The sequence below is a fragment of the Budorcas taxicolor genome, chromosome 3, assembly GCF_023091745.1.
Source record: "Budorcas taxicolor isolate Tak-1 chromosome 3, Takin1.1, whole genome shotgun sequence".
NCBI lineage: Eukaryota > Metazoa > Chordata > Mammalia > Artiodactyla > Bovidae > Budorcas > Budorcas taxicolor.
The window spans coordinates 32,355,882-32,365,046 of record NC_068912.1 but is presented as its reverse complement, the minus strand read 5'-3'; the positions used below and the strand labels follow the sequence as shown (position 1 = coordinate 32,365,046).

Genomic DNA, 9,165 nt, shown 5'->3' with positions numbered 1-9,165 from the left:
ATTGGCTTTAACTTAATGTCACCAGCAATGTTAGCCCCTAACAAGAGAGTCAGCTTGTCTTCTGAAGCTGTGGAACAGGCACTGACTTTCTTCTCAAACTATAAGTCATAGATGACATCTCTTCCCAATATAAGGCTGCTTTATCTGCACTGAAAATCTACCATTTTGTGTATTCATCTTCATTAATTATCCTAGCTAGATCTTTTGTATAACTTTTTGCAACTTGTGTGTTAGAACTTGCAGCTTCTCCTTACATCTCCTTTATGGGATGGAGATGATTTCTTTCCTTAACCCTCATGAGACAGCCTCTGCTAGCCTCAGACTTCTGCAGTTTTTACAACTTTCTCCTCCTTCATAAAATTAAGAAGAGTTAGGGTCTTGCTCTGGATTAGGCTTTGGCATAAAGGATTGTGGCTGGTTTATCTGATCTTTTATCTGGACCTCTATACCATTCTCCTTGTCAGCAAGAAGGTTGTTTTGGCTTCTTATCATTCGTATCTTCACTGGAGTAGCACTTTTAATCTCTTCCTTGCATTCACAATTTGGCTGTTTGGTTCAAGAGGCCTAGATTTCAGCCTGTCTCAGCATTTGGCATGCCTTACTCACTAAGCTTAATCATTTCTAGCTTTTGATTTAAAGTGAGAGACTCTTGCTTTCACTTGAACTCTTGGAGACCATTGCAGGGTTATTAATTAGCCTAATATCAACATTGTTGTGCCTCGGGGAATGGGGGGGGTGGTGGCAAGAGGAGAGAAATAGAGAGATGGCAGAACAGTCAGTCAATGGAGTAATCAGAACACACACAACATTTATTAAGTTTTCTGTCTTCTATGGGCTCAGTTCATGGCATCCTAAAACAATTACAGAAGTGGCATCAAAGATCACTGATCACAGATTACTATGACAAATAAAATAGGAATTAAAATTTTGGAAATACTGGGAGAATTGTTAAAATGTAAGACAGAGAAAAAAAGTTTAAAAAAAATGATTTTGGAAAAATGGTGTCGATAAACTTGCTCAACACAGGGTTGCTACAAACCTTCAACTTGTAAAAAATGCAATACTTGCCAAGTGAAATAAAGCAAAGTGCAACAAAATGAGGTATGACTGTACTGTAGTCTCATTTTCCTTTTAACTGGACCTGAGAGGAGGGCTTCAGAGGCTCCCATTGCCTCATAAAGAGAGACTTTGCTTCACCTGTCAGCAAGACTCCACAATCTGGCCCCAACTCACCTTTCCAGCCTTGCCTCCTGTGAGCCCCTTAGTATCCACCTTGTATATTATACTATTATCCATGATCCAAACAAGCCTCATCATGCTATTTCTGAAGCCATTCCCACTGCCTAGAATATAGAGTTTATTCCTTCTGTTAAATTTGCCATCATTAAAGCTCAAATGCATTTTGCCATGATACCTTCCCCAAATGTCCCAGCTGGAAGTGAGAACCTTCTTCATCTCTGCTCCCTGGCAGTTTATTTATACCATTCAGAGAACTCATTGCTTATTTTTATGGACATTCAGGAAGAAGTGTGGACTAGCAGAAAGGCCACATAGACTGAGGTTCCAATCCTTTCTATAATACCACTTTCTAGATAGAGGGAAATGGGAAGATTCCTTAATCTCAGTTTCCTAATTTGTAAAAAAGTGGGTTATAAATGCTTACTTTTCAAGGCAGCTCTTAACATTAAATAAAATATATGTAAAAAATCTAGTGCACAATAAACACCCCACAAATTATAATTGTCATTATAGAATACTGCACATCTGCCTTATCTCCCATGCTTGACTTAATGTTTAAGAACATCAGGCAAACCTATGTCAACTTCATATCACACCTAAAATCTGCTTCCTATGCAAAATAGGCCCCATGGCTAAACATTCACTGAATACCAAATGAGTGAATTTTATGAAGACTAACTATCATGAGTATTCTGTATACAAGACTGGCTGGCATGAAGATACACTTTTGGGTAGGGATGTTCTGATCTCCTTCTAGTCACATCTTGTAGAAGGCTGTCCAGACACACTGCCAGACACACAAGCACTAGGAATTGCAGGGTGGATTCAGTTTAGTCTTACTGCAGTCTGAGGGGGTTGCTGTGAAACTTGTAGCTGTATGAATGAACACTGAGGCATGTGCACACCATGAAAAATAAGTATGGTTTCTCTCATCTTGTAGCCCAGCCCTCTCGGACAATCGTCAGTTTCTTCTGTGTCTCCCAAGCTATGTTTCAGAATGCTCAAAGCATGTCTCTCTCTCTTAAAACAGGTGAGCTAGCAAGTTCTAGCGGTGCAGCATATGAAGCGCTTTGCTGGTGCCTGTGGATCTGGACACAGACTCATCTGTAGTTTGTTTTGGGTTCCCAATCTGTAGAATGGCACTGAGGTCCTGACTTCTTACTCTTGGATCATAAGGCTCTCAGGGGAGTTCAGAAAAGCTCATGGATCTTTGTGCTAGTTCAGCTGGTTTCTTTGAAAGTCCCCCAGCCCTACTGTGGATTCCTAGAAGGCTCTACAGGGTTATTAATATTCTTTCATTCTGGCCTTTTTTCAACAGCAAGGGCAGACCCCAGCCTACGATTCTAGAGCAGGGGTGTGCTTCCCCTATCCCTCAAAGGACTTTAAGGAGTAAGAATACAGTGCAGATGGGAGTAGAGGGAGGGAAGAGAGCAAAAGGCAGATACAAGCCTTAACCCAAGTCCAGGGTGTAATGGATGAGAATACATCCTGGGCCTGGCAGTCAGGAGAAATCTAGTGTGAGCTCTACCACTAACACACTGAGGAGGCTGGGAAAGTTGCTTAATCCCTCTGGCTTCCTAGCTCACGTGTTTGCAGCACATGATTTCAATGGTCCCTTCCAGAAGCAGATTAACATGCTCCCTCTGTCTCTCCCCTGTGATTTCACTCCTGATGTTACAATACCTAACAACCCTTTTGAATCAAATAAATGCCCAGATTCTCAAATTTCCTCTGTACTCTCTGCTCGAATACCTGCCTGAAAACTAAGCTTACAGTCTGAAAATCTTCCTTGCTTCTGTTTTTTTTTTTTTTTCCCCACGGTTATTGTTCTTCTCAATGGAGAGAGAAAACATTATAAAGCATGTGGGTCACAAAGATTGTAGGTTTAGCTCTTTCTCTTCAACGAGGTGGCTAATCAGAAGATGTAGAGATGCAGATCTTTGTGAGACCCTGATGGGGTCTTTGTTCTTGAAGTTGAACCCAGCAACCCTGTCAAAGGCATCAAGGGAATGTCAAGGGCAAAATTCAAGACAGGGAGCCACAGAGCCAGCAGCTTCTGACCTTCACGGGCAAACAGTAGGAGGGTGGCTATACTCACTCAGACTACAGCATCCAGAAAAAATCCACCCTGAATTTGGTGCTTCACCTACCAGGTGTCATTACTGAGACTTCCTTCCACCATCTAGCTCAGAAATGCCACTTGGGAGAATAAGATGGCATAGAAGTAGGTGGACGTGGAGTACATTTATCTCCACAGATATATCAGGAATACACCTTCAGACACAGAAGTGCATGCAGAACACCAGCTGAGAGCAGACAGGGGTACTTGACCAGTGGCAAAGAGTATACAGAACCATGCAAAACTCGGAACCAAAGGAACTAGGGGGACAAACAGGAGTGTTAGTAGGACTGGACCTGCCTTCAGAGGCTTGGGGGAACTGAAGCAGGGGTCTGATCCCCACAACAGGGCAATTGTCTGAGCCAGAGGAGAAATATTTAAGGCTAAGAGTGAAACAGCTGACCTGTGGCAGCCCAAATGGAATGAGAATCAGACAGTCCTTGCAACAGCCACACATATGCCTGTCAGGAACACGGATCTCCTGGAAGGGGCAGCGTCTGGGAGCTTGAGTTTAGGGATTATGGAGCAATCCCAGGGTGAGGGCTGCTGTTGACTGCAGAGAGACAGATAGAGGGGATGTGAGGAAGGAGATCATGGTGGGAAATGCCTATAGAGAAGCAAGGCGATACTGCTGAGTCATGTGTAGGGGATGGAGCCATCACCATAGCCTCTCTCTCTACACATGCTGGCACTGGCAGCTGAACAATAGAGAGGCTGGCCCATCAAATGCCTGACACATTGAACTACAGAGTAGGACCCCACCCAGGATGCCCCTTTAAGAGCCTGATCCACCAATCTACAGAGTAGGACCCCAGTCAGGGGGGCCCCTCTCTATGTGCCTGATGCATGGGACAACAGAGAAGGACCCCAGGCAAGAGATCCCTCTAAGTGCCTGAATGGGCAGAGCTATGGCGAAAGACTGGCCAAAGAGGCCTTCTGATTACCAGCTACAAGAGGCTCAAAAAGAGACTCTGATAGGGCCATAACTCCTACTGTGGAGGCAGTCTGTGTCCTTGCACACTTGACGCCACCAGGGTTCCCTCAAGCCAAGCAGTTGCACCACCTTCACGCTCAACTCTCACTGGGGCAAAGCTGCCACAGGCAAAAAACAGCCTTGTGTTTATGTGTGCAGGGTCTCTTCAGTAGTGTCCCACTCTTTGCAACCCTGTAGACTCTGGCCTGTCAGGCTTCTCTGTCAAAGAGGGGGTTCTCCAGGCAAGAATACTGGAGCATGTCAGCCAACATGGGTTGCCAAACCCTTCTAGAGCACTATATTTCCTACTACCCTAGCCGCCAGGCCCCCTGACTAACTGTTGCTGCCAGAACTCCTGCAATCCAAGCAGCTGCACAACCTCTACATCTGGCCCTCACAGGGGCAAACCCAAGCCCTTCAGGCCAGCCTCAGGAGCTAAACCCCAGTGAATGACCCGCATGCAGAGGTGGAAAGAAAACCACGATTGAAACCCAGGGGCAGTGTGGCTAAGGAAGAAGAGCCCAGACCTTCTGACTAGCTGTACAAGCTGCAGATTGAATCCATACGATCAACTAGGCAGACTGTATGTCTGTGGAATATATAAAAGGACATTGAGAGCTCCCACAAAAGAAAACGCACTAGCTGTGATAGCTGTGGATGTTGGAGGCAAGAACACACAGGAGTAGGACCAGATTAGAACCTGAGGTGCCCCCACAGCAGGTCCAGAGATCAGTAGAGTGTTGGAGGGCATCCTAGGGAGGTAAGGTGGATTGTGACTCCCAGCGCTGGAAAGGACTCTAACAGCAATGACTCAAGAAAAACATTTATTATTCTTTTTTTTTGACTTGTCCTGTAGATTCTCTTGGATTTTTTTCTTTTTCTCCCCCCACCTCCGTTGTAGTTGTTAATTTTATTGGCACTAAGAAATCCAATTAAGCTTTTGATATTTTTTTTCTTTTTCCTCAGTCACATTTTTTATTGTTATCAACCTCTGCCTCTACATTGGGCTTTTGCAGTTCTGTGGAGTTTTCTTCTTCTTCTTTTTTTTCCTCATTTTTTAATTTTAATTTTTAAACCTATATTATTTTTTCTACATTTATTCCTTTGTTTGTTTTTCCTACTGTTCTTTTCCCCTTGCAGTTAATCTTTAATGTATATAAATCTTTTTTATCTACCTCTATTTAACTTTGTATGTCTATTCTTTTTTTCTTTTCTTTCTCTCCTTCCCTCTAACATATTTGCTAGTTTTATTTTCATTGCTTTATTCCCCAGTAGGCATTTTGCTTTAGTTCTGTTTTCCTGTTTGTGCTTTAATTAATTTTGCTCTCATATATAATTTTTGGTTTCCTTTGTTCTCCAGGTCAATGTATTGTACTTAATTTTTGTTGGACTGTGTTGATTTTGCTTATGGGTGTATATGTATATGTGTATATTCAGTCACACTTTCTTTTTTTTGCCTTTAAAAAAAATTTCACTTTATTTTACTTTACAATACTGTATTGGTTTTGCCATACATCAACATGAATCCACCACGGGTGTACCTGAGTTCCCAATCCTGAACCCCCCTCCCACCTCCCTCCCCATACCATCTCTCTGGGTCATCCCAGTGCACCAGCCCCAAGCATCCTGTATCCTGCACTGAACCTAGACTGGCGATTCATTTCTTACATGATATTATACATGTTTCAACGCCATTCTCCCAAATCATCCCAACCTCCCCCTCTCCCACAGAGTCCAAAATCTGTTCTATACATCTGTGTCTCTTTTGCTGTCTTGCATACAGGGTTATTGTTACCATCTTTCTAAATTCCACATATATGTGTTAGTATACTGTATTGGTGTGTTTCTTTCTGGCTTACTTCACTCTGTATAATCGGCTCCAGTTTCATCCACCTCATTAGAACTGATTCAAATATATTATTTTTAATGGCTGAGTAATACTCCATTGTGTATATGTACCACAGCTTTCTTATCCATTCTTCTGCTGATGGACATCTAGGTTGCTTCAATGTCCTGGCTACTATAAACAGTGCTGAGATGAACATTGGGGTACACGTGTCTCTTTCTATTCTGGTTTCCTCAGTGTGTATGCCCAGCAGTGGGATTGCTGGGTCATAAGGCAGTTCTATTTCCGGTTTTTTAAGGAATCTCCACACTGTTCTCCATAGTGGCTGTACTAGTTTGCATTCCCACCAGCAGTGTAAGAGGATTCCCTTTTCTCCATACCCTCTCCAGCATTTGTTGCTGGTAGAATTTTGGATCACAGCCATTCTGACTGGTGTGAAATGGTACCTCATTGTGGTCTTGATTTGCATTTCTCTGATAATGAGTGATGTTGAGCATCTTTTCATGTGTTTGTTAGCCATCTGTATGTCTTCTTTGGAGAAATGTCTGTTTAGTTCTTTGGCCCATTTTTTGATTGGGTTGTTTATTTTTCTGGAATTGAGCTGCATGAGTTGCTTGTATATTTTTTAGATTAGTTGTTTGTCAGTTGCTTCATTTGCCATTATTTTCTCCCATTCAGAAGGCTGTCTTTTCACCTTGCTTATAGTTTCCTTTGTTGTGCAGAAGCTTTTAATTTTAATTAGATCCCATTTGTTTATTTTTGCTTTTATTTCCAGTATTCTGGGAGGTGGGTCATAGAGGATCCTGCTGTGATTTATGTCGGAGAGTGTTTTGCCTATGTTCTCCTCTAGGAGTTTTATAGTTTCTGGTCTTAAATTTAGATCTTTAGTCCATTTGAATTTATTTTTGTGTATGGTGTTAGAAAATGTTCTAGTAAAAATATGGAACACTTCACAAATTTGCGTGTCATCCTTGCGCAGGGGCCATGCTAATCTTCTCTGTATCATTCCAATTTTAGTATATGTGCTGCCAAAGCGAACACTCAGTCACACTTTCTATTGTTGTTATAAACCTCTGCCTCTATGTTGGGTTTTTGGAGTTGTGTGGAGTTTTCCTTTTTTCCCCCTTTTTTCTTTCTTCTTCTGTTTTTTGCTCTTTTCTCTTTTTTTAATTTTAATTTTTTTAACCTATAATATTTTTCTACAGTTATTCCTTCATTTTCCTTTCCTACTGTTCTTTTCTCCTTGCAGTTAATCTTTAATGTATATAAATCTTCTTCACCTACCTCTATTTAAATTTGCATGTCTATTCTTTCTTTCCTTTCCTCTCAACATATTTGTTAGTTTTGTTTTCATTGCTTTGTTCCCCACTTGGCACCTTGCTTTAGTTTTGTTTTCCAGTTTGTGTTTAAGTTAGTTTTTTTCTTAACTGGTAAATATAAATTTTGATTTCCTTTGTTCACTGGATCAATCTACTGTACTTCATTTTTGTTCGAGTGTTTTCACTTTGCTCATGGGTGTATATGTATATGTGTATATTCCATTATTTTAATTATTATTTGCCTGATTTTGTAACTGCTATTGATCTGGGGTTCATCTTTGGTTTCTCGTTTTTAGATATTTGTTTTACTCTCCCTTAATACCATAACAAGCCACTTGTGGTATCTTCATTCCTGACCAAAGATCAAACTCTAAGCCTTTGGAGTGGGAGCACTGACCCCAAGACCCTAGACTACCAGAGAACTAACCCTAGGGTGTATCAAATAGTGAAAACTCACACAAGGAAACCCCTTGATTACAAGACCCAGCATCACCCAACCAGCAGTAGCACCCTGTGCAGGACGCTTCATCTAAATAAGAAACAAAACAAAAATACAAACCAAATCATCAGCAGACAGGAGTACCACCTCACTCAGCCTTGCCCATCAGAAGAAAAACAAACAAGCAAACAAAAACTCAGCACAAATCTCACCCTATATAAAGCTCACACAAGCCACTGGGCCAACCTTAGGAGGGCAGAAACCAAAAGGAAGAAAGAATTCAACCTTCTTCAAGGAAAGAATTCAACTTTCATTGAAGCCTGGGAAAAGGAGACCTCAAGGCAGAGAAATACTTCACAAATGAAGGAACAGCTAGAAACACAGAAGTCCAAATAAATGAAGAGGAAATAGGAAAATTACCTTTAAAAAAAATCATAATAATGATAGTAAAGATGATCAAAAACCTTGAAAACAAAATGAAGAAAATGCAAGAATCAATGGACAAAGACCTAGGAGAAATAAAGAATAAACATACAGAGACAAACAACACAATTATTGAAATTAAAAATACTCTAGAAGTAATCAATAGCAGAATATCTGAAGCAGAAGAACAAATCAGTGAGCTGGAAGATAAAATGGTAGAAATAACTTCTGAAGAGCAGAATAAAGTAAAAAGAATGAAAAGAGCTGAGGACAGTCTCAGAGACCTCTGGGACCATATCAAACACACCAACATTCAAATTATAGGGGTCCCAGAAGAAGAAGAGGAAAAAAAGGGGGGGGGGGCATGAGAAAATTTTTGAAGAGATTATAGTTCAAAATTTCCCCAACATGGAAAAGGAAATAGCCGATCAAATCCAAGAGGCACAAAGAGTCCTATACAGGATGAACTCAAGGAGAAACATGCCAAGACACTTACTAATTAAACTAACAAGGACTAAACACAAAGAAAGAATATTAAAAGCAGCAAGGGAGAAGCAACAAGTAACAAAAGGGAAACCCCATATACTTAACAACTGATCTTTCAGCAGAAACTCTGCAGGCCATAAGGGAATGGCAAGATATATTTAACGTACAGAAAGGGAAAAATCTACAACCAAGATTACTGTACCCAGCAAGGATCTCATTCAAAATTGATGGAGAAATAAAAAGTTGTTCAGATAAGCAAAAGTTAAGCGAATTCAATACCACCAAACCAGCTTTACAACAAATGTTAAATGGACTCGTATA

General features: G+C 41.0%; 1 non-coding gene across 1 annotated transcript; it reads right to left on the bottom strand.

Annotated features, from left to right (window-relative positions):
* Positions 1 to 7,111: 7,111 nt before the first annotated feature.
* Positions 7,112 to 7,218, bottom strand: LOC128045921 (U6 spliceosomal RNA). The gene has a single exon (XR_008199243.1). It is a non-coding gene; the product is annotated as a U6 spliceosomal RNA (small nuclear RNA).
* Positions 7,219 to 9,165: the final 1,947 nt, after the last annotated feature.